Here is a 26349-nt window from a genome sequence, read left to right on the forward strand (position 1 = left end):
TACCTTCTCCCAGTAGAAAACGTTCACAGAGGAGAGAGAGCTGCATGATGCTGCAAAGGGGCGTGGCCAGCTTCAGCTCAGCTCAAATTTAAAGTGACAGTCACAGAATCAGCACTTCAGGAACAGGGCTGAAATAGAGGGGGATGAGGCATGCTACAATGGGTGATCTGTTTGGTATTTTGAGCAAAACACTTCACAGACATGTTTTGTATAGACATTGCCCTACAATATGTTGTTCTAATATAGTATCCTTTAAAGTAGACCTTTAAATGTATGCCAAGAATAAATCCTCTAAACAACTTATCATGTAGCTCTATATTGACATGTCAACATCTTAATTTGTCCAACCAAATATCTGCAAAGCTAAACACATTTCCATCAACCTCAGCTGGAAACCACAGTTTGGATTAAAACTCGTATCAAGCTGCTTCTTCATGTTCTCACAACTTGTGCCAAAGAACAAGAACAGGCAGGTCCGTCTACACAAGCCAACATCTCTGATTTATGGGAATGATGGATTGTTAAATCTCTGTCCAATAAAGCTTGATGCTTTCAGCAGGAGAGAAGGAATCTGTAGACAACAGTGGGTTTATTGAGATGCACTGATTAATAAATGCCATAAAACAGACTGCATATTACCAAGCCACGGCTCACTGGTTATGAGGTATTGTCGCCCTTAACAAAACAAACTTTCCTTTTGTGATCTGGAGAGGAAACTGTAGATGGGATAATATCTGCATTGTTTATTCCAAAGAGTACTACATCCAATATGCAGTGCAGCAAACAATTCTGTTGTAACTAGAATAAAATAAACATTTATTCCTCAAGCCAATGCAATTTCTAAGTAAAGGACAGCCTGTGGCTCAGGAGCAATAAGTGCTGCTGATACAGCCTGTAGTCAATCAGACGGAGGAATACACAGCGACTTGACTCATTGTTTGTATTCTGAAGACTTGCTATGGGAAATGTCCACTCTGAGGCTTCTTCTCATTCCGTGGCCATAAAACCATTGTTTGTCAGTGTTATCCTCCAGCCCTTTCCCTTACACTCACACCTTTCCTCGGTTTGCCCTCGTTCACTATCTCACCATGTCTGCTTCTCCCAGGCGACCCCTGAAGTCCTCTTGATACCAAACAAAGGTAGAGCTTTTGAATTGGCTTTGGGGGGGGGAAGACTAAGGAAATGTAATGTATCTGTTTCAATCCAGACGGCCGGTGGGAACAAATATTGACATGTAATTCTTTTTTCTCTCCCCTCTCTGTCTGTGACCAGGCCTTCACTTCCATTACAGCTGTGAGGGAGAGTGGGAGGGAGAGCGGGTGTCACCGGGGAGACCGACATGAATGATATATTTTTCGTGCTTTTCTCCCGTTTCTTCTGTCCTCTTTCTTCTGCGAGGCCACTGGGCTCTTGCTCACGTCCTGTTGTTGATCTCTCCGGTGAGAAAGTGAAGCCCTTTCCAACAAGGTAAATAACCATTAGTGGGTGAGTGAGTGGGAAAGAGGGGAGATGGTGAGGCAGAGGCAGCGAATGAAATACACAGAGCGAGAAAGACGGGGTGAAAGAGATGAAACTTGGAGAAGGTCATTTGTTGCTTTTTCAATATCCTCGAGCTCCCCTGTCCCACCTTTTATTTTATCGAAGTGCCTATTTGTCTTCGCCCGGATTGTGTCTTGACTACAGCGAGACAGCTAGGGCCTTTTTTGCTATTCACGAGCTGCAATATAGGAACACAATGGCTGCTTCTCACGAGGTTGTAAGATTTCTCATTACATCTTTTTATTTATCTTGCAAGCACAGAGACACAGAGGAATGAGGATCCTATAACATGGACGGATGTGAAGAGCAGGGAAAGTAAGCGGTTTATTTTATTATTTAAGCACAATATCCTGCTGCACGAGTATTCTGCTGTGGGTGGCAGTCATGTGACATCCAAGTCCTTAGCGTCACACATTGGACATGTTATTGATCACAGATGCTGCTGGATGCCTTGGTTGTTTCAACTCAGTTTGCCCTCTGTCTTGCCGTCTGCCTTTCTTCCTCTTGTGTCTGTGTCTCTCATCCTCTCTGTTTTGTCTCCCCTCCATCCTTATGCCTCTACCAAGCGACCCACTTCTCTTCTTCCTCCATCTGCCACCCCTCTCTGCAATCCCCTTCTGCTAGCCTTCCTCTAACTCTGTCCCTTTGTCTCCGACAGTCCTTTCTCCTGTCAGCCATGCCTCTCCGTCCTCCCCGCACTTCCTCCATCTCCCTGTGGAGTGTCCTTAGGAGACACTTGTAGACGCGGCAGGGACTCACATGCTTGGAGGTTAGGAAGGAGAGACAGTGAATCAAGTTCAGGGCTGTCCAAGTGTTTGCTCGACATCTGAGCACCCTTGCTCATTTGTGGATTTCATGAATAATTGATTAAATAATGGAAAATGTAATGAGGGAGATGTTTTAAAATTCAAATTCAAATCAAACAACTAGCCATGGCAATCGCCCGCTCTTCAATAAGCACATCTCTGCGGTGATTGGCTGCAGGACGCTGCTGCGTGACTAGTGTTCATCGAGGCGTAGAGGGAGGAGATTAATTTGAGGATTTTGAGGGAGTAGCAAACACACAGGTGAATATGTGTGCGCACAAAACTTGCCCAAGTTCAAATAAGTCAGCCTTGACATTTGTGTGAACGCCGCTTCATCTTCAAGAGTAATTTCCAACCATTCCTCTAGGTCTGCCAGGATCATGATGCATGTGTTAATACTCTGTGTGTGCCTGAGCATGTGAGGGAGCATCTCTGCGTCCTTGCCTTAAAAAATGGATCTGCATGTGTGGATGCAGTCTCAGTGTGAGTTGTGTGCGCGCTCTCATGTGCCTGCTTGTACCCAGCATGTCCATTAATGTCACGCTCCGGTGCCGCTGAGTGTGTGACATGACGGATCAGACGCTGGCGTTCAGAGGTAGGGGGAAGCCACATTGGGAAGCCGTGCCTTATGGGAAGTGAATGTCACACCCATGTTCACTCGGTCTTTCCGCAGCACCATCCTTCACTCTACTGCACTGCTTCTTCCATTTAGCATCCCCTAATTCTTTTCATACTTTCTACTACTTCCTTTCCCTCTGTCTTTCCCAGTTTCTCTCCCCCTCCATCACTCACTCCATTATTTCAGCTCTGCATCACTTGCGCTCACACATTTCAGTCCCTCTCACCGACACTGCCACAGCACAAAGCAGGGATCATTAGTGGCTTAATGGAGGTAGCCATTTTCTGCAGGGGGGAATAACGATGGCATGAGCAGTATCCACTGCTCCTTTGCCCTCCTCTTAGTCTGTTTCTATCCCTCCCCTTTATATCCTTTTTGTATCTTGTTGACTCTCTGCTTCCTTGCCCTCTCTCCTTCTGCGGTGACATTGACACAGAGTGCTGTGTGCACCAGAGTGCTCCTCCTGTCTAATTTACACTGATATTGGCCAGGGTATCAGGTGTGTGTGTGTGTGTGTGTGTGTGTGTGTGTGTGTGTGTGTGTTTTGAGATAGGAACAACCATCATTGCCAAACAACCGCTCCAGCGTGCCATGGGGTGACACATCGACAAGAAAAAACGCAGGTGGGATGCACACGCATGAACTTAAAATATTGTGTGTGTGTGTGTGTGTGTGTGTGTGTGTGTGTGTACGTGTGTGTGTGTGTGTGTGTGTGTGTGTGTGTGTGTGTGTGTGTGTGTGTGTGTGTGTGTGTGTGTGTGTGTGTGTGTGTGTGTGCTTTTTCCTTCATGTGAGAAACTTTCTGCCGGTTTATTTCGGGTGATAGTGTTGCATGGAGAGGTAGATTGTGACACATAGCTGAGGCCTTATGGGAGAGAACGGGAACATGTAATAACACCCCACACATTCCACACACACACACACACACACACACACACACACACACACACACACACACACACACACACACACACACACACACACACACACACACACACACACACACACACACACACACACACACACACACACACGTCAGCATTTTCAAATTGTGATATTCACCTCGGCAAAATATTTTTGAAATAAGCTGTGACTACTACCAATTGGATATGGGGCCAGGGTTACTAGAGAAAATAATTTAAGAAAAATGTCAAGCAAAGATTTGAAATGTGCGGTGACATTAAAAAGATTATATAACAATACATTTAGAAAATGATGAAGATTGAATTGATAGTGGCATATGTTGCAATAAGGACAGTAGCACACCTACAGTTAGCATCATCAACCTCAGTTTATAAAGCAATAAAAGGCTATTCATGCTAAGTTAGCCCAAATAAACCCTTTCTACTAAAAAGCATGTCTCACTTCCCAGTGTCTTCAACAATAACAACGTATACAAAACAATACCAAAGCTGTCTGTTGCATTTATAAAGTTGGTAAGTTGAGAGACATCGGGGGGGCTGGAACTTTGAATGCAAACACTGGAGGTTTATTATGAAGTTAACGGCCGGGGAATTGACAAGACATTTGCTGCAGCCACGAGTTGACAGTGCGGTTGCCAAACCACTTCTGAAAATCTCGAAAATAGGAAGAGGTTTTAACTAGTTCCAAATGGATAATCAACATTCTTCAAACGGCAGACTAAACAAGCTCGGACAATACGTCTAACTAAAACTGTCAGCTAGGTCACAAATAAGGTGTTTACCGGAGCATCTGGGGCCAGATAAACTGGCGCCCAGCTGACCGTCAACAATAAAGCCAATCTTAGGTCAGCGTGAGCTTGCACTGTGGGAACAACAAGGCTTCGGAAGCCCAGGCTGCCCCTCCTTAATGAAGATAACAGCACCTGCAAGGCTGAAAAACTATGCCATGGCAATACAGACAGAGGAAGAAGAAAATGATGAACCAGGTCAAAGGTTAAACACCTAAGCAAAATATTCCCTAACAGTTGAGGATACCCGTCTTGTTATTTCTTAGAAACTATATAATTTAAATATAAAATGTACAGAACACTAAAGAAATATAGGAATGCACACCAAGCCATTCTAGATATCCCAGCCAAAGAAGATAAAATATATCGATTCTTTTGTAGAGGAAACATAAAAAAATAAATGTAAAAAATCAATTGTTGGAAGGTGTGATAAAGTAAGAATCTAGCTGTAATGTATTTCCTGTAATACCTGTCAGGTGGTTCATGAGCGTTGTTTGCACAATGAAGCTTTGTGGGTAATTAGTGGAAAGCAGTTACTATTGATCTGCTGTTAAACCTTTGCCTCCCTCATCACAATGCTCCACACATCACAATGCTGATGAAGCACAATGATGCACATGAGGAACACGTTCATGGGCATGACCATACAGTAATGGGAATCATGTGCTATAGCCTTCACATGAACCACAACAGCTACAGTATGAGAGGCACCGTCCTCAAAACATGATGTACTGTAAGTGTCTGTCTTTACGAAGCATTGTGATGCAACAACACCTAGTAAAGACGTGATGTTGGATCTTAAATGTGTCACTGAGCTGAATAAACAAATTTACGTAACAATTCCTCTACTAAAAGTGCACATAAATATAGCATTACATTTTCAGCGTATAGATTCGGCTCATTAATATGAATGAGGTCTTTCTGACATGCACACAAACACACACACACACTGCACTACACATGCATCATGCAGATTTACTGACTCGGTCTGTGCACACACCCATATGCAAAGACACAGGCACGCACACACACACACACACACACACACACAGGCGCGCACACACACACACACACACACACACACACACACACACACGCTGGCACAGTGTGTATGGCCTGACAAACTGCTACCCAGCTCACATCCCTTTATTTACCCGGCGATGTGCCCTGTGTCCTTCCCCGCCTCTCTTTCCTTCCATTCTTTTTCTTCCCTTCCTTTTATACGAGTCCACCCAACAGTTACCTCCTCCCCTATCACTGCCCGCTGCCACAAATCACAGCAGCAGAAACACTGAAAGGACAGAGGGAGACGGTGCGAAGAGAGAAATAGAGAATGTTAAAAGGGAGGGGAGGCAATAGTGGGGGTCTCTCTTTCTTTCCCTCCAACAAAAGACCAGTGGGCATCCATCTCGAGCCTATCTGTTGACACAGGGCCACAGAATGAGCAGCCAGCTGGCTGGATCAACACGGATGAAAAATAGTAGAGTCACAGCGACAACAACAACCGCAGCAGTGACAACTATGACAACAGTTGCTCCGATAAAAACAACAAATATAAACAACCGAGATATCCACAGAAAAAGGGAAAGACCACCAAGTGCAGGCAACACCAAGGGCAGCAGAGACAACAGTAACATCCAGCACAAAAGAAGGATCACACACCAACTAGAACCCAACACATCCTCCTAGAGATGTACATTTTAAGCAAATAATTGAAGCGATAGTCTGCCGCCTTTATCTGTTAATCAGTCATCATTTATGAAATACTAGAAAAACAGTTTACACTGAGCAAATGATGTCTGTTTAAGGGATAATCAGAGTTGGTAACACATTATAAGTTGAAAGAACAGAAAAAGAGGTATTTCAATGATAAAAGCAATTAAAAGAACATAATGACTTCAAAATTCTCCTCTCTGATGGTGCAAAAAATTCTCCAAAAATCTGAAAACAGAACGCTGCACAACTTTAACATTCACGATAGGACATTAATTAAATCACACTAGACTTCAGCGCGCCTGGTTTTATCTGAAGTAATCTGCAGACCTGATCGGCATGACGGAGTGATTGTTGTGAGAGGGGTTCACTGCAGCCAACGTATGCCCAGCTGCTGGAACATCTGCCCAGCTGTGAATACTGTCGCTCCGATTTTATCTGTCCCTTTACCTGACAACGCTAAAATGCTTTTTTTCCTCAGAGAAAGAAAGTGTTGGCTAAGACACTTCTTCACTTTGGGTGCTCATTTTGTGGGGAGCATGTGTAATTAGAGTCCTGCTGTCGGCTCAGCTCTTACCGAGCAGCTGCTTCTGTATGAAACGCTGGTTGAGCGTTAGCATAGCCTCAGATAGCTAAAACAAAAACTGTGAACATTTCACAATGTGCTTCAGAGTGGTTCAACAGGACTGTGAGTGAGTGGTGAGGCACGCTGAGATGTTTGTCTTCCTGGAGGGCAGGGAGGTGTTTTACAGTTTATAGGGCCCTTTATGGTGATCTCCAAACACACCTGTAAATCAGTCCCATTAAACAGAAGGGGTTTTACCTGTAGCACAACCACATTCGCCCATCTTCTTGGGCTTTATTAGTTCATATATTTTATATTACAAACGGCAATTAACCATTATGGGAATAGTTATTGACGTTCTTACATCCAATTTCAAAATACCAACAAGTGAGTGTTAACCTGCTACACTGACCACCATAGCAACAGCGGGAAAACCATCCTCAACTTCTATCAACACCTCCAACAATTGCACGTCCGCTACAACTATTATTATTTTTGCCACCACTTTAGGTTTCACGTCAGTTAGTTCTTTTCTTTTTCACTTTTCCATTCTACCTCTCTCACATCTTTCTCTCATCCATTTCACAGCTGCGGAGTGAACATCTGAAAATCCGAAATGTGTGCGAGGGGGCAAACGGCACCCCGTAATTTCTCTGCAACACCCGCTCATCTTCCCTCTCCATCTCGCCTCTTTCCCTCGTTCCTCGCAGCCATCAACCACAACAATCAGCCGAGATCTTCGCAGAGAGCCGAGAGAGAGGGTGCAGAGAGCATGAAGAGGAGGAGGAGGAGGACAGAGGGAGGAATATTAATGGAATTGATGGTAAAGTGCAGCGGCTTGACATTTAAGGCTGAGACTGACTGGACTTCGTGGGTACCTATGGCACAGGGAAGGATTTGACTTGGATATATACGGGTCACAAAATTGCAAAACTTTTAAGGTAGAAATCCCACTTCATGGCAGATTCTTCATTGTTTTGATGCCAAATGTGAAAAAAGGAGGAATTACTGGTGAGGTGTGACTTCACTTCACTCAACCTTAGATTGTTTTAATTAAACCAAATTGTGATCTCAGCAGTTAGAATTTGAAAGCATGCCGAGACGAGGAAGGCAATTGATGGCAAAAAATATGCTCTCTATCAGCTCTGATAACATTTTTTTGTATTTACCAGTTTAATTGCAGTCATGTGGAATTTATCTAAATTACTTTTTTAAGGAGTGAGCAGAATGTACAGTAATTCCATCTAATAATATACATTATTATTGTCCTTTGCAAAACCAGGAAGTAGCTTTCCCAAATCAAAACACACAGTTGGAGACACAATTTTCAGGATGACCTTTGTTTTGACTTCTAAATAAATGATTTGGATAACAACCGTTCAAAACTTTAGTAAAATGATGTGATCGTAAGGGAATTAATAACCATTTAAGACCAAAACAATATGCTGAAAGGCACTTTAACTCTGTTAAAACTTATATTTTTCTATGAACGCACTCTTTTAAAATTACACTTCACCATTCAATCCATCATTTTATGAAAATATTGATTGGTGCAACTTTAAAAATACATTTCCTGGTTCTTTTGAAATAGCTTCTGTATTTTTTATTAACTCACTCTTATCTTATATCGTCACTTTGACCTTCAGGAATTATCACTTACTGTTGTGACCAAAACATAGTAAACTAAATTCAGACTTTTGTATATAAATTAATTCCATTTTGACCATTTACGTGTATTAAGAAGAGCAATACCCTTCAGACAGAGAGCTCCCTATTTCAGTCTAGCCGGAACAAACACTTTCAGGCCTTCTAGCTGGGGTTGGTTGAGACCGAGGTGGAGAGTGAGTGATGATGGAGCAAACACAAATCAGTGGAGTAGTGAGGGGGTGTAGAGGGAAATGGAGAGGCAGGACTGCGATAAGACATGGTGAGGGAAGCAGAGAGGGCCAAAGCGGCGAGAAGTGACGAGAGCTGATCTCTATTGATCACCACAGACAGCTTCATTATCAGCACTTACTGGACACACGCTGAATTCACAACCACTTCCTCCTGTGTGTGGGTGGCTGTGTGCACGTGTGTGTGTCTATGAGCGTGGAGTACATTACTTTTTAAACGAAGTCTGGTGGAGATTCTCAAGTTGACGGTTTCAATCTGGTTATTTTGGGTCGACTCCAAAATCCAATCTATACGAGAGACAAATTAATTTAATTTGAAAACTTTTCAATGAACGTAACATTTGTGTTTGTATGATAGTGTGTCCCTGTGCACATTGTGGATGTGTCCTTGCAGTCCTCCGAAGCAGTCACAATGACTGTTTTCTCCAACAGTAAGTCCATGAATTAATGAGCGCGAATGTTGAGACATCTCTCTGAGAGCCGGAGAAAGAATTGAACGATCAAGGAGGATCGGGGAGAGAATGAAAGGAGGAAGGAAAGGGAAAGAAAACAAAATGGTCTTTTGTGAGCAACAACAAAGCCTCAATGCTTTTGTGGGAATCAAAATTGAATACAGTTTTTGAAGGCCAATATCGATACTAACTCATGTACTTCACTTAAGTTTCTTATGAGATAGTATAAAATGTACCCAATTTTTCTCAAAATATGGTACTTTCCCTCTAACACATTCTTAGCAGAAAAAAACTTCAATTATTGTTCAACTAACTTACCGAAATGATCAAAATAAGCTCCGGCTCAACCGGCCGAAACATCAACAATAAGTCAATTGATTATATACTACCACTGTGTATAAATATAACATTAACAGAGGCCAAATTTGTACAAACAAGTACTTTTTTATACATTAGTCATGAGCTGTAATGAACAAAAAACTCTGAAACTGAAGAAGCAAAACGAAATAATTCATTTGATTTTTTACACCTTTCTATTATAACATGTTTTGTTTTTTTTATTCACACAAATTACAAAATGCAATGTACAATCACAACAAATAAAACACAAATTACAGAAATAATAGGAAAACAAACCCTCCCTCTCAGGACCAATGACTGCAAGCAGTTAAGATGGCTAGATCAATCCGTTAATTTTTCAGCTTTCGACACGCATAAACCAATATTGGACTCCTTAACTCTAATCACGCGTACAGTGAACAGCTCTATGTACATCAACTTTCTACTATAACATTTTAAACCGAGGTATGACTCATTGTATTAAAGGATACTTCTTACACTACTGGTGAACATATCAACTGGTCACTACGATAAATATGTGTTGAGGATTCAGTTTATAAAAAATATTGGAATGGTACAGAACAAAGCCAACTCCAAGGACTGCCATGCACTACATCAGCTCTGCCTCTTATTGGTTTCCTGCAATAAAACCAGGAACACTGTCCACTCCACATCAATGAGACACAGTCTGAATGCAGTTAACAGCCAATAGGATTCAGCGGCACATAATATGGCTGAGGGAAGGGAAACGGGGTATAATGCATGTTCACTTCAAATCTCCTTTTTCCCCCTTTTCCAGCCTCCCCCCCCCTCTCATCCCCACACACCCTTTGCTTCATATCTTCCTTTCATTACCTGGAGAGGAAGCAGCGGCCGAGGGGAGGGAGGGAGGGGTTGAGATTGAAGGTAGTTAGTGCTTGCTGGAGTTAGAGGTGTGTGTGTGTGTGTGTGGGGTGAGTGAGGAGAGGAGGGAAGAAAGAATGAGCGAAGGCTGGCAAGGAGTTGCCTTGGCAACGGGGAGCGGGGCCCTCGTTAGCCCAGCAGGTGCTAATAGGGATAACGAGGGGGGGCTGAGGGGGGAGCAGAGAGGGAGACCTTTACCTCTCCCAGCACCCTTTGCTACGTTACTCCTTCTGTCTGCTCCTCTTCCCTTCCTTCCTCCTCTCACCCTCTCTTCCCGTCTCATGCTCCCCCTATTTCTTATTCTTCTTCCCTCGCCATCCAGCTATTCCATTTTGAGCCTCTCTTTCCATTTCAGCTGCACCGGTTGCACTCATTTCAACAACTACCGGCCCCATTTCCACCTCCAACCCACCCGCCCCACACTCCCTCTTTCTCTCGCCGTCTCTCCATTTCCACTTTTCTTCTCCAATCCATTTTTTGCCTCTCTCTCTAAAACTCATCCTCTTCTCCAGCCCTCCATCCTGTCCTCCATCCATCCTTACAGTACTTCAAGACGGATAGAAAATAAAGTCCTCCAGCCGGCTCTCCAGATGGAAAAAAAAGGAGCAGAGAGACAAGAAAATAAAGCTGAAGGGATTGTGAGGGCGAAAAAAAAAGAAAGAAAAAGGGAAAGGGGTAGAGGCAGAGAGACGGAGAGAGGACATTCAAATCAATACTTGTGTTTGTCAGGTTGTATTTTTCTGCTGCCTCGTGTTTAGTCCTCCCCCTGTACTATTGCTTTCTGTATGTCTCTTGCTCACACACACACACACACACACACACACACACACACACACACATACACATACACACACACACACACACACACACACATGCTCTGGCGGTGAACCCAGCGGCCGCCGCCATTTCAGGTTGTTTTCTCGTCCTCAAAGCTCTTTCTCCCTTGGCTGCCCTGGCCATTTTGCCATCTCCGACAAAGCCTCTTCATAAGGCATTCAGCAAAAGGACAGATCTTACGCCGCCGATTCATGAATGTCGAGTTCATACAACCTGATGCTAATTAAAATACAAGTGCCCAAGTCCTGGCCACTTATCCGCACAAAGAAAACACGGGGACTCTGCATCAATGAGCGGAGCTGTCCAACAAATATGTCTAAATTAAAAAGGGTAAAACATTTTTCCCCAAGGTCTGATTTTCTGTTAGCAGAAGGATTCAAACTTGTGTATCACCTGTAAACCACTCACTCACATTTTAAGTATACATTAATTGGTATACAGCAGAGTGGTAGAAAGTAAGAAGTGTGACCTTCTGGTAATTTAGTTTATCTGAGGCAGACTGCACACTCAGAACAGACAGCCCAAGGAACACATGCACCTTTACCCAAATGCAAATGTGTCCCTTGCTCTATTTCTCCTCATAGAGAAGCTCCCTCATGGCTTTAAAGCCGTTCACACAATATTAAATAAACAATATTACCTTTTTTTCCATCAGTCTGTGCCACATGTGGTAACACACTGTACCCGTCGTATCTCTGTTTGTGATGGTGACGCTCAGAGCAGAAAAAGTGCATGTTTTAAATTTGGCACAGTAATAGAATCCTAGCCTCGCTGTTCTTGGCAGGGGTGTCAATCAGGCTGGGAAACAGTGTAGGGGGGTTATTTCAGCTGTCCACCATGTTCCAGGCGTCATATGGCTGACCTCAAAGTGTTGTGAAGTGTTCGAAGATCTAAGATTTCAGAGGCTTTATTGTCAAATGCCCAGTAGCTACAGGGTAGTTTATGTCCAGGCTCCTCCAGCAATGCAGCATAAATATACTTAAATAGGACATGGGAAGAAACACAGATAATGAGAGAACGTTACAAGTGACCAATGTGCAAATGAATGCAGAAATAAGTAAATTATATTCAAGTAAAATAGACTAAAGTCAAATAAAGGCAGTATTTCCAATGTAAAAGAAGCACAAGTATAATTACTGTGGTGTAAAATTACTCTGTTACAAGTAAAAGTCCTGCATTTAAAATCTCACTAAAGTAAAAGAACAAAAGTATTGGCATTTAAAAATACTTAAAGTACCAAAAGGAAAAGCACTTATTGTGCTTAATGTCCCATTTCAGAATCATGTATTCAATTAATGTATTATATTTTTGGTGCATTAATGTGTTCATCACAGATGGTAAAAGTGGAGCTACTTTAAGTTCATTTATAAACCACAGCTGGATATTTTAACCTTTAATTGTAAATCACAGTTTATTTGTATTTTGTATTACATTTATAATCTGAATATGTCAAGTAACTTTTAACTCATTTTAACAAATAGTAGTGAAGTAGAAGTATAAAGTAAAGTACTGTAAGTATTTTAAGTAAGTATTGTACTTTAGTGCCACAAAATCATACGTAGAATACTTGAGTAAATGTGTGTGTACAGTAGAATAAAATACTTAGTCAACAAATGCATGCTCTAAAAACAGGAGTCCAAAATGTGATCACAATGTCACCTGATTCCTAAAGGTTTCAGGTCGCCCTACTGCTTCTTCCCATCGCAGTTATATCGACAGTTGCGTGTTGAACGGGAGTTTAAATATTCTGCAGGCCATTAAAAGGAAGCTGGGAATTGATTGCTGCCTCTAATTGTTATTGTGTGGGGTTTGATGCTATAAAACAGATTGGCTTTGTCCACAGTCTCCTAGGTTTCTCCCATAACATAACAACTGTGCGGAGGGGCCGTGCAGTCCTTTTCTTCTGCTTGTTTAAATTCCAGCTATCTGTTTGGTAGTTAGGCTGTAAAACTGCCAATAGAAAGCAGACACTGGGGAGAACAACATTGACATTGGAAAGGGCTTAAAGGTAGTATTTATATCTAAAATATTCTCTCTGTCTTTCCCTCAAAACACAGCCAGTAACGCTGGCAGCAACACATTGCACACTGTTGCACCTTCACTATGGTCTGTGTTACATGTTGTCCAAGCATGTACTGTCGGCCGTTTCTCTTTATCAAATAAATCTAGTTCATCAGCGTCCAAAGTCAAATACACAAATTTATAATGACTAAGTGGTGGGAAATTTCACACACTTTTGCATCCCTAATTTTCTTGTGGGAAAAATGAAGAGACCACATTTTTCTTAAATCTTTATCTCTAAATGTGTGGCAGCCATTCCGGTGTCTGTTGAATCCCAACACAGAGAAAAATTGTCAGTAGTTTATAGAATACAATAAATAAATAAATAATAAAAATTGAACTCAAATACCCACCTATAAATAATAAAGCAAGAGAAAAGGATAATGATGAAGTGGTCTCTTAATTTGTTCCGCGGCTGTATTTACCTTGTACTATTATAATTAGTTGGATATTTTCAGAAAGTTGCAGAGCTGATATTCTTTCACACAAGCTTGACTATCTTAGTTGTGGTTTGCACATACAGTAGTTGGAATGACATCTCCCCACTGAAGAGACTGAGAAAACATTGAATTAAAGATTTATTTGTTCTAGATATCCGGTGCCTAGAAGAAGTGGTCAGGAGCTAAGGTTACCGGACTGCTTATATTGTGAGAAAGAGTCCAATTAATATCACTTTATCCGCAGCTCTCACCTGCAGTCTCTGGGTGCAGTTTGCCCTGAAGGGTGGAATTTATTACTGTCACGCCCTCTTCCAAGTATTTGTTGCAGGCACTGATGAGGTCAGAGTGTACATGCCAAACGGTTACATCTCAATTCACAAACTAATAACACCTTTCCATATAGTTGGCTGTGTGATCATTATTTATCTTGTTGTTAATAGGTGATGAAAGAAAAACGACTGCCAACATTTCAAATAATGAAAAATGCTTGTTTTCACTGCCAAAGTTAAATAGTTGGCATGGCAAGGCTGGAATAAATAATGTATTCATCATTGGATAGGTAAATGATCAGAAGAAGTTTAACTCCAAGCTTCTTATAAAACTTAAAAGTATCTTTTTATATCTGGAGTATGCCACGCTTTAAAATGGCTGTAAAAATGTATGCACGCTCCCACCAAGCCCTTTAGAGTGCCAAGCACATTATAGCATTTATGCATATATTGTGTATGCATGCGAGATAGAGGACATATAAGTTCAGTGAACCACGAACCAACAAGGACACTGAAGCAAGCAAGCGCACACACACACACACACACACACACACACACACACACACACACACACACACACACACACACACACACACACACACACACACACACACACACACACACACACACACACACACACACACACAGCAGATCCTGAATGAATAAAGCAGTGATTCAGAGGTCTAACTCAAGGACTATCTCTCTCTTTTGTCCGTGTCGCTCTCTGTTCACCTCTCCTTCTCTTCACCAAAATAAACCAGGTGTGCATGTGGTGTATATCTCCCTCCCTCTACCTGTCACCTCAGGGATGAAGAAATGAGTGAGAGAGGGGGGCTGGGGAGAAAAGAGGGTGAGGGAAGAGGAAATTCCCAGCAGAACAGACAGGAGTACAGACATTCCTGGGGTGTGAGTAGTTACAACCCCTCCCTTTTATGCTGCGTGGAATCAGGTCTAAAATGCTTGGGGGCAGATATGACCCTGAAGCTGACACACACACACACACACACACACACACACACACACACACACACACACACACACACACACACACACACACACACACAGAGTCTTCTGAAACAGCTGGATAAAGACATCATCTGTCATGGTTGTCAGCTTACGCCCATCGCGTCTCGACAACAACATCAAAATGCACATGTACGCCAGCGCGTGCACAGAAATCCCAGAAACACACGCTGGCTGAAATGTGTGTGAGTGTGTGGGGCGGGTTGCAAGCCATCGTCCCACCTCCAGTAAATCACATGGACAAACACACATTCGTCCTTCACTCTCATCGCTGAATAATAGCAGGATAGAGACGTCATCTGTCACACTCAACTGTCAACTGTCCAAACGCGGCCGCCCACCTGTCCCAAACACACACACACACACCCAAAAACCATCACATTCACATGTACAGACACACACGGGCTAAATGGATGCAACTGCATCCCTCTCACATCCTAACATTTCTGTCTGTAAACACTCCAATTACCTGAGAGCAGCATGGGGTCTGGGGGGAAATTACTGCTTCATTATCATAGCAGTTATTATGTTAACCCATGTGTCAGAGTCATGGCCCCACACACACACACACACACACACACACACACACACGTAATGATGGGATCACGCTACAGGCTCGGGAGCACTTCTATAGGTGGACGGGGGAGGTCATTACAGCAAAATACATTCATTCAGTATGAGAGGAAAACACATGTACTTATGATAATAGGTATTTCACCAGTATAAATAAAACTGTATGTGTGTGTGTGTGTGTGTGTGTGTGTGTGTGTGTGTGTGTGTGTGTGTGTGTGTGTGTGTGTGTGTGTGTGTGTGTGTGTGTGTGTGTGTGTGTGTGTGTGTGTGTGTGTGTATTATTCTCACTACTATTTTATCCACTCACAATAGCAGCTTCTCCAACAGCAGCCCCTCTCTGTAATGTATTGTCCAATATTCTGTAACTATGTTAAAACCAGCTTTAAAGTGGCTAAGCTGTTACTGCTAAGTGGCTAAGTGCTTCCAAATTCACTTCATCCTGTGTGCTGGTTGTTTAGAAAGAAAAATACAAGTAAAAGTGAAGCAAACCAGCTCCACAAAGATAACAGCAATTCAATAGTTGTAGTAAAAAGCAGCTGGTGGACTGCTTTCTGTCATGGAGATTTGAATCTGCTCACGTACTGACAAATGCTGGAGCTCTTCAACTGTAGTTTACGGTTTAAAACCACTGTAGGTTTTTCTGTATTGTCTTAGCCCGCCCATTCACAGCCTCTTCATTAAATCTGAGACACCTGTGTCTGGTCAGTGTAGGTTCAGCAGAGGATAGTTTCCTAGAGACGGTGCTCATAAAGCAATTTTGGATGCCTCCCCGGACTATGATTGGCCACAGTAATACACTCCTTTATTTCCACTTGACAATGACTTTGTCACTTGTGCTGGCGCAGCTCTAAAATGAAGTGAAATTGAGTGTAGAGGGAGCTATGGCTCAGCAATATCTACTTGTGAGAGGTGTTTAGCCCGTTTGACGGCGTTGGCTCTAGCCGACGGATTTAGCAGGCAAGACACACATTCAATAACATCCTGATCACTCTCCAACCGAATATGGCCCCCATAAAATGCTCCACTGCCGGCCCAGCTCATAACATTCGACATCACCGCCGGGAGGAGCGGGAGGAACGCAGGGATCACATATTTTCATAGTCCCCTGACCTTGACGATTGAAAGTTATTTGTTTAAGGATAATTCTCAAGTGTATTAACGGGCCAGTGTTTCACGAGCCTGGTGGTATAAACACAAGCTGTGTTTAGGTTAGAACGGGCCTGAGCATTCCTGGATGGCGGGGGGGAATGGCAAATAGCGTGGTCAAAGCTGCTGGCAAAGTGAGACAGTGGAATAGAATATTGAATCTGCCCAAATATGGAAAAAGCCATAAAACAATCACATCAACAGCAGGACTCTTTCAGGACAAGCGTTTCTGTGGGCGTCCAAGTGAGGTGATTGAAATGGCACACATGCTTTCTCTCTCGCGCTCTCTCTCACACACACACAAACACACACACACACACACACACACACACACACACACACACACACACACACACACACACACACACACACACACACACACACACACACACACACACACACACACACACACACACACACACACACACACAGTGTTGGACAGTATCTCAATTTAAACAGGGGAGTGAAGGGAGAGAGCACATAATGGCAAAAACAAAAAGCACCAGAGACAATTAACTCTTGCATAAAAAGTCACAATGGAGTGTGTGTGTGTGTGTGTTGGAGTGTATGTGCTCATGAATGTTTATGTGGCTGTTTGTGTAAGTGTGCATACATGTGGCAAAGTGTGTAGTGTGTGTGTGTGTGTGTGTGTGTGTGTGTGTGTGTGTGTGTGTGTGTGTGTTTCCATGCGCGCTTTGCAGCCGCCTGTATGTATGCATGCCAGTCTACTTGTTTGCTCACCAATCAAACACACGCCACTTGTGTGTGCATTGTAGCTGTCACTCTACTGCCCAAAATGCATGTACACACACACACAAATACACACACACACACACACACACACACACACACACACACACACACACACACACACACACACACACACACTGGTTGGCATCTGGCTTTGCATTGGCAGCATGACACCCATGTCTGGTATCCACACAAAGAGGCAGAGAGCTGTAATCCAGACCTAGCCCTTGGTGTGTGTGTGTGTGTGTGTGTGTGTGTGTGTGTGTGTGTGTGTGTGTGTGTGTGTGTGTGTGTGTGTGTGTGTGTGTGTGTGTGTGTGTGTGTCACCTAGAGACACAGTCGTCGCCCTCAGTGGGTTGCGTAACAGCACGCTTCAGCCCCGCGTTCCTCTTTCTCTGGCACAACATGCCCCAGCAACAGCCAGACAACCAGCGCTCAGGCCTGGAGAGGTGTGCCTGGCTGGGACAGTGTGTGTGTGTCTGCATAGTTGTGGTGTGTGTATACTTTTTGTCCGTGGTTGGGTGTGTAGCAATGTGGCATTGATTCTGAAATCATCCCAGATGTGTGCTCCAGCTCAGACTGTGTGATATCACGTGCAGATACACACTCCAACCAGTGTTTCACAGGTGTTGCAGTGCTGATATGCTTTTGTGTTCTCACACACCGACAGATTTATACAAGTTACATATCTTTCACACCCTAAACCAGTCCCTATGTGATGTGTGTGTGTGTGGTAGACTCAGGTGTGGATTAGCAGTATGGGGCTCTGGGAGCGAGCTCAGCACACAGCCACTCCTGGGGGGCTACGGCGGGGTGAAGGGGGTTAATTAACAATGGATACACACATACACACCTGCACACACCGTTGACTCATAGCATGGGGCCCGGTGGTTGGTCTGGTCCCCAGCGGAGAATAGGTGTAGGTTTAAAGAAGGCATGTGTGAAGGTGTGTGATTGGATGGTACAGATATAGAAAGTAAATTGGAGACTGGAGGAGAGGAAAACATGGGAGACAGATGAGCAGACAGACGGAAAGCAAAGGTCAATAAACAGAGAGTAAGAGCGGCCGAATGCAAACAGACACAGACAAACAGGTGGAGGAGCAAATACGCCAAACTGGATTGAAAGTAGAGGAAATAGATGGAAACTTCAGGGTTCAAGATATCATGAGATGATAAGGCAGGTAATCAGTTACAGCAACATCACTCTCTGCTGAGGTGATTATTGATTTACTGATACACTTCCAGTGACATATTTATCTCAAGCTAATGCCGTCTGATTGATGCCATATATGAATAATTGATCACCCATTGGTATTGACCATAACAATCTTGTCAAGTCAGTTTTATTTTATTTGTACCTCATTCAGCGTCCTAATGGATTTTTTTTTTTTTACACCCAACCCCATTTTTAAGGCAATGGGCAGTTTTAAGCAGTTGTATAACATTGGTCTGCTACATGCTTGTTTGACTAAGTTATAAGAGATGGCTGTGAACCGCTGTGATCATTTAGCATCTTTATACTTGTTCTACATTTGTAAAATTGAACATTCATCTCAATATTAATCTATAAAATGTATATTATACAATCAAATCTTCCTTTGTCAGAGATTTGTCATGCTAGTCATGCTAGTAGGGACAAATGTAGCCTTGAGTTGGTAGCCTCAAGCAGAGATGGAGAGAGAATCTATTGAAGCTGTTTCAGATTTCCTTCACCTTCAAACGTGTCGTTTTTAGCCCCAGCTGACACCGACTCATGTAACATCAGTATCGGACTTGATGGTTTCTTCTGGAGTCACAAAAGGGCGGCTTGGCAGTAAAACTCCCCAAGACTTGACAATAATACAATTCAAAGAGATTATTTTGAAGATAAGTTTAAATCCCTGTGGCCATTTACCAGAATTGAGTGATGTCCATCTACAATTAAGCAGCCGGGGCATGGACCCTGGCCAGCTAGCATGGTTTTAATCAGATGAACTACAACACAGGTCTTACTTGATTATAAGAAGACAAGAAAAAAACCTTTGAGAAAAAGAAAAGAGTAAACCTCCAGAGAGGAAATATAAAGAGATGTTTTTCAATTGAGCTGTAGCATAATGTTTTAATCAGGAAATTCTGCATGAATTAATTATTATTATGATTACCACTTATCAGTGGATTTATTGCAGAAGGTTGCCGTGGACCGTGTCTAATGCTGCTTCAGAGGCATTTCTAGTCTGGTACAGTTCTGAGGAAAACTCTGAATGATTGGATTTAAAGTAGAGAATATATTTCAGCTATTAGCTTTTTACAGGCCATTAAAGACAGCAGTTCAACCCTGCTCTCTACTTTTTTCATATTTAATCATTGACGGACAGCTATTGATCCCTTCCCATCCAGTGACGCCAGACTAACAGTCGGTCTGTAAAGGTCAGTCAAAGTAAGGATTTGATTAGCGCTCATTATCAGTAGAGACAGAGAGAGAGGCGAGACAGAAGGCCCGAGCGACAGACAGACAGACTTCCTGTATATCAGGAAGTCCAGTATACATACAAGCTGCAGAAATACGGGCAGTGGAGGAACTTTATTGAGGTCATGGCGACAAAATGGAGGTGATTGAGGCATGCCATCTCATATAGGAGAGCAGAGATAGAGGGAGAGAGCAGGGGAAGGCACAGACAGGAAGATAGCAGAGAGTCAGTGGGGAAATTACAGAGGGGGGAGAGAGGGAGAGGCAGGCCGGCACAGAGAGAACGGTAAAATGTCAGCTCAACATTATGAAACACACAGATAGAGAGAAGGAGGGAGTCGAGAGACAGAAAGAAGGGGAATGAAAATTGGTGGAGTATCTGTGTTTGTATCTGGGCACCTATGCAAATGTCAGTGAGTGGACCGGGAGGACAATTGGAGGCAAGGATCAATACACGAAAACATAAATAGATTGAGCCCTAATGTGCTTTTAGGGTTTTTCCTTGCCTGTAGTCTGTTATAAAGGTTTGTGTGCATGTTAATGGTCTAAAAAGGCTAAAACTGCTAAGTTCATGCCAGAGGGAGTTCCTCTCTCACACACTCCCCCCCTCCTAAAGACCTCGATTGGACTCCTTTGTTTACTTCATTTACACGATGACACCATCATGCAACACTTGGCTAGAAATTCAACTCATTAAACATGATAGGCTAAGGGGCGTGCTGACCAATCCCAACAGAGCCAGACAGCTAAGAGTTGGCAACGTTTCAGTGATGCAGCACAGGCAGTATGAGAAAGAGCTTTTTGAACATTGAAGCATGGCGACATGTCACAGGAGAGGCACACAATATTAATATGAACCTGAAAATTAACAGAATATGTCTTCCTTATGTGAGGACATTCATATATGATTAATGAAAACTCTCCTTACACACAATGTTCATGCACAGCTAATGCACATAGAAAGTAGGCCCACTGGCATTTTCTTTTCAAACAACAAAGTGAGAAGTAGTCATGGCCTGGGAGGAGGTCGATTGTTGTAATGTGTATCATAACAGCTTTAGGCTGATAAAATACTTATTTGAGTTTGGAAAAAGATTGTGGTTTTAGTTGAATATCATTCACTGCATCCATTGCTATGTCAGCTACATTTATCATTATCCATTGGACCACACTCTCCCCCTAACCAAGTGCTGTGAGTTTTGTTAAAATGACTACAACAGCGTGTTGCCAGACGCACATTCTGGAGGGAAACCCATTGACGCAATACATTTGATAGTGAGTGTTTTTGCAGATACTACCAGAATAATCATTATGGTATTAAAACAAACGTTATCTGGGGGTTCTGTTTTCTTCTAAATATTTGTGCGGATGGAAATTAGTTGTATATGAATGTCATTTTTAAAAAGACAGGGTTGAACACACTCAATCAATTAAAAAAAACTCTACCTTGCTGTTTGTTACTGAGGTAGGTGTGTGAGATGGGGAGTGGTAATGATTTTTTTTTAGGGGGAGCATATCTGTGACAATTAAAGCATGCATGTGTGTGGTGGGTGCTCCATATGGGACACATGTTATGATTAAATATTCATGCATGGAATTTGTCTCATTATTTATTAAAGTGATTTGCATAAACGTGTGTGAGTGTGTGTGTGTGTGTGTGTGTGCTCTTAGGCAGGCAGTTCATCGCAGTCCTCCTTGCTAAGATAAATCTAGATGCATAAGCCATATGTTTAAGAGATAGGCTGTGTACCTAATGTGAAGTGTCAGTCAAAGACATATAGCACATACTCTCTCTCACACACACACACACACACACACACACACACACACACACACACACACTTAGTGACAAACATACGCGCTGTAATGGCAGCTCAAGGCACTGCACATGACAATGTCAAAAGCGCCCAATTACCACAGTGACTGATCCGACTACTATTTTTCCTGCCTCTGTCAAATGCGTTCTGTCACACAGCCACCTCCCCCTAACTTACAACATACACACACTTACACACGTATATCCACACACACACACACACACACACACACACACACACACACACACACACACACACACACACACACACACACAAGCTCCTAGAGATGTAGAATGCATAATGACAAAGACATGCAAAGATACATCCATATGCAGCAGATCTCACCCTTCTTTTGGCACACACACACACACACACACACACACACACACACACACACACACACACACACACACACACACACACACACACACACACACACACACACACACACACACACACACACACACACACACACACGAAACCCTTCTCCCTCTTTCCGCCCATCACGGCAGCCTTGGCATGCCGTAGAGAGAGGCAGGAGGCCACATTTAGAAAACAGAAGGGGGCTGTTGCTCTGCTTCGATGGAGAACTCACACCAAAATTTAGCCAAATTTCCACTTCTCTTCTTCTCTGTCTCAAATCATAGTACGCTGCTTCAGGGGTTTCTGTTGTACACAGAGCGGAGCAGAGTTACACACAAAGGCACAACATTTTGGCTGGCAGCGCCTGTCCCGATTAGATTTTTAAAGCTCGATATCTTTTTCAACAATTTCTCCATCTTTAGCCTTTAATTAGAAAATGTTGTTCTGGCGTCACATTTCCAACTCGTCAGTCAAGCAGTGCTGGCAGTAGCCTAGGCTTTTTCCTTGGAGTTTTTGCAGAGTTTAACTGTTCAGCATTGTTCAACATCCATGTTCTTCTCCAAATGCACCACTGAAACATTAATTCCATCATGTTTAAATGCATTACAGGAGAATAGCTCATTGTAGAAGCAGCAACAGGTGTTATCTACAGAAAATATTGGGCCTCCAATTCATTTGAATGTGGTCAGTGTTGGGGCTATGGCAGCTCTGTCTTAGTAAATAGGGGGGAATAAAGGAGCGGGCTGTGTCAAAAAGTTTGAACAAATCAACTTTTCGCAATCAGACATCATTATTGATACCAATCAGGTAACCAGCGATCAATGGCCCATTCAAATCAAACACAACAATCAAATAAGTGTAACTCAACATGGCCATTTACAGTAAGAAACACTCCCACAACCCTGCGCTGTTCTGAAAAGTGTCATACTGTATCTGCATGGCTATGTACATCTAGTGGTTCAACAAGATAGTTATGATATATTTGTGGTAAAGTAGGAATATCGTCTAAATAAAAAAAGGTGAAATATAAAGAACATAATACAGAAAGTAACACAGAGGAGTATAAGGATGAGGGGAAACTATGAGTCTCCAAATATCAACATCCAACATGATACATTGTGGGTTTCCATAATCAAAATAAAAACATTTTCCATGGTTGTGCGATCTGCCAGCTCCAGACTCAGACACTCGTTGCATTTTGTGAATTATAATAAGATTCTGGCGTGTGTGCGAGTCAGTGAGCATTGTTATGGAAGTGGGTTCAGGAGGAAAATGTGAACATATGGAGAGTAGAAAACATGCCAGAGACCGCAGAGTAGAGTGGACTTCATAATGGCCGGGGGTGTCATTTGAGACACCCCTCCAACCCCTGCACACACACAGACAAACAAATGTGTATGCTCATTCACACACATTTAGGCTGGCCTCATTTTAGTGGCTCACCTCGTTCTCTCTTTTTGCTCTGTCTCTTCCACACACACACACACACACACACACACACACACACACACACACACACACACACACACACACACCTCTCTTCTCTGGCCAGGCAGTCGAGGCGGGGTCGGAGTTCAACTCAGTAATGGAGTCTCTCCCACCTGGCGGTGTCAGGTAATACACAGAGGGGGAGGTGTGTGATTGTGTGTGTGTGTGTGTGTGTGTGTGTGTGTGTGTGTGTGTGTGTGTGTGTGTGTGTGTGTGTGTGTGTGTGTGTGTGTGTGTGTGTGTGTGTGTGTGTGTGTGTGTGCATGTGCGTGTGTGTCTGCGCGGGGTGGCTGAAATGGGGCTGAGCTGAATGACCCAAATTGTGGCGGCAACCTTGAAGAGCTCAGGTGGCGCACAATGAAAAATAAAAAAAGCAGGAGTTAGAGGAAGAGGGAGAGAGAGAGAGAGAGAGAGAAAGCGTATGAGAGGGAGCGAGGAAGGGGGGAGAGAGGGTGAGGAGGGGGGAGGCACACTGTGGTAATACGTGTCCTTAAACTGATTTCAGTTGTTTTCAGAACAAGGTGTGGTCTTCTCATCTCTGCATGGCACTGCTGCTGATTGGAGGCTACGTGTATGTGTGTGTGTGTGTGTGTGTGTGTGTGTGTGTGTGTGTGTGTGTGTGTGTGTGTATGCTTGTGATTGTGCAAAAAAAACACAGGGGAAAAAGTAAGGCAGGATATTTGTGTGAATGTCTTTTGTGTGCGCGTAAATCTTGTGCATTATGCCTGCTTCCTTACGTAGCTGCAATCACAGTTTTGTGGCTCTCTGTTTGATTCTGACTCTGTTGTGTGTGTGTGTGTGTGTGTGTGTGTGTGTGTGTGTGTGTGTGTGTGTGTGTGTGTGTGTGTGTGTGTGTGTGTGTGTGTGTGTGTGTGTGTGTGTGTGTGTGTGTGTGTGTGTGTGTGTGTGTGTGTGTGTGTGGGAAAGCTGTGATAGGCTGAGCAGCTGGCTGGCTCTTAGTGTCTCTGATTAGTAATCAGTCAGCATTGTGCCTGAATGCAGATTGTTGACAGGGCTGGATGGCGAGGTGGCCTTAACTCTAAGAACCTCATCAGAGCCCCAATCTCGCTTTTATTTGGCCTTGTTACATTTCTGATTGCATATATTCAAATTGATTCTAATAGGAGGTTACATGGTTGGTCAACGGACATTAAAATCACGTGTATGTGGTCTGGTATAGGACAGAGGGTATCATTTGTGATTGTTCGGTCAAATTTGTGGTTTGAAGTTACTGCATGAAAATAAAGTTCATTTGTATTTATACAACCAACTGTTTATTTATAGTATTGAGTTGAAGACAATTACTTTGTAGGTTTATGAATCTGTGTTTATTTTTGGGGATATTATTTATCCTGTAACATACTGTTTCCAAATGCTGCGTCTGCTCCAAATCGTTATTGTCACTTCTACTGTGGCTACTTTCACGCATGTTGTTAGTAGAGATAGGAAGTCAATTATAACTGTAGAAATAAAACCCATCTTGTAATAAACTATGCAAAAAAAAGTTCCTCCTCCACAAACCTTGTTTTCTCTATAAAGAGCACGAATTGAAATGATGCAAAGCAGCTCTCTGCTTCTTAAAAAACACACGTCTACTCTCAATGCAGATGTGTTTCATTTGAGTATACATAACCCAGAACACAGCTATATGAAATACAGAGTCTATGGCTCACCGCTGGCAAAAATAGTATGCTTCAATTTGGCCTGTGATGAAGTTTTTCAAACATTTGTCACGCGTGTTTGTTTTGAATACGTTTTGGTCCATTATCCCAGCATTTTTCACTTTTGAAAAACATATGGCGATATTGATGAATACGACCTATTGTTGGAGGTATTATTTGTCATTCTGACTGGCTCATGGTGATGGATGTGCGTGAGCGTGTGAATGTGATTAATGGCACCGGGGCTAGTATACTGTATGGTTGTGTGAGAAAGTCTATTAAAATGACCTTGAGAGGAATTCCCACAACTGCCTGTATATAAACCAACAATGAAAAGTGAAGGTAATGAGCTGACAGAGTGTTTATATGTCTATTTTTGTGTGTGTGTAAAGTCTGGCAAGGTGTAATGCAACTCGTACTGCAGTGAAATGGAGACCTGCAATGTAAATGCTGAAATTCAGACATTTATTATGCCTATGTGTTTATGTTTTTTCTCCCAATTCGGTACATTTGTAACTGTCTCCCTCCTCCTTGTCTGTCTGTGGTAATGTGCTTTCAGTATACTGCCGAGAAAGGTCTATCCGTTGACCACTGATCACCCGGTAATAAACCCACTTCATTAGACCACAGGCTCTCATTCATCAGTGGCCTGCTTTCCTCCTCTATAGGCGCCTGGCTTAGACACACACCAATCATTTACCACTCGAAATGTGTGGCTTCCTCCCAGTGGGATGTCTGAGCCCAACTTGATGATTTATTTACAATTCTGACCATGTGCTTCTGTGGCAAATGCCTGACTTTGAAGGCAAGGATTACTTTTCGAAGCAAGGGCATTGGGCAACAAGCCTGGGTGTGACTTGGCAAATGTTATAAGTCATTGTGGCGTGCATAACAGATTACGCTGGGAGTGTCATTTAAAATGCTTCCTGTT

The 26349-nt window shown here is 42.9% G+C and overlaps 1 protein-coding gene and 1 long non-coding RNA gene across 2 annotated transcripts in view; one reads left to right on the forward strand and one right to left on the reverse strand.

Moving 5' to 3' along the window:
• serpinh2 (serine (or cysteine) peptidase inhibitor, clade H, member 2) overlaps nucleotides 1–26349 on the reverse strand; it is a 96028-nt gene that overhangs the window by 37925 nt on the left and 31754 nt on the right. The window lies entirely within an intron of this gene.
• Nucleotides 1306–8253, forward strand: LOC134875624 (uncharacterized). The gene is made up of 4 exons (XR_010167250.1): nucleotides 1306–1467; nucleotides 1796–1854; nucleotides 3518–3587; nucleotides 7542–8253. It is a non-coding gene; the product is annotated as an uncharacterized LOC134875624 (long non-coding RNA).

Source organism: Eleginops maclovinus, chromosome 14 (assembly GCF_036324505.1).
Source record: "Eleginops maclovinus isolate JMC-PN-2008 ecotype Puerto Natales chromosome 14, JC_Emac_rtc_rv5, whole genome shotgun sequence".
Classification (NCBI taxonomy): domain Eukaryota; kingdom Metazoa; phylum Chordata; class Actinopteri; order Perciformes; family Eleginopidae; genus Eleginops; species Eleginops maclovinus.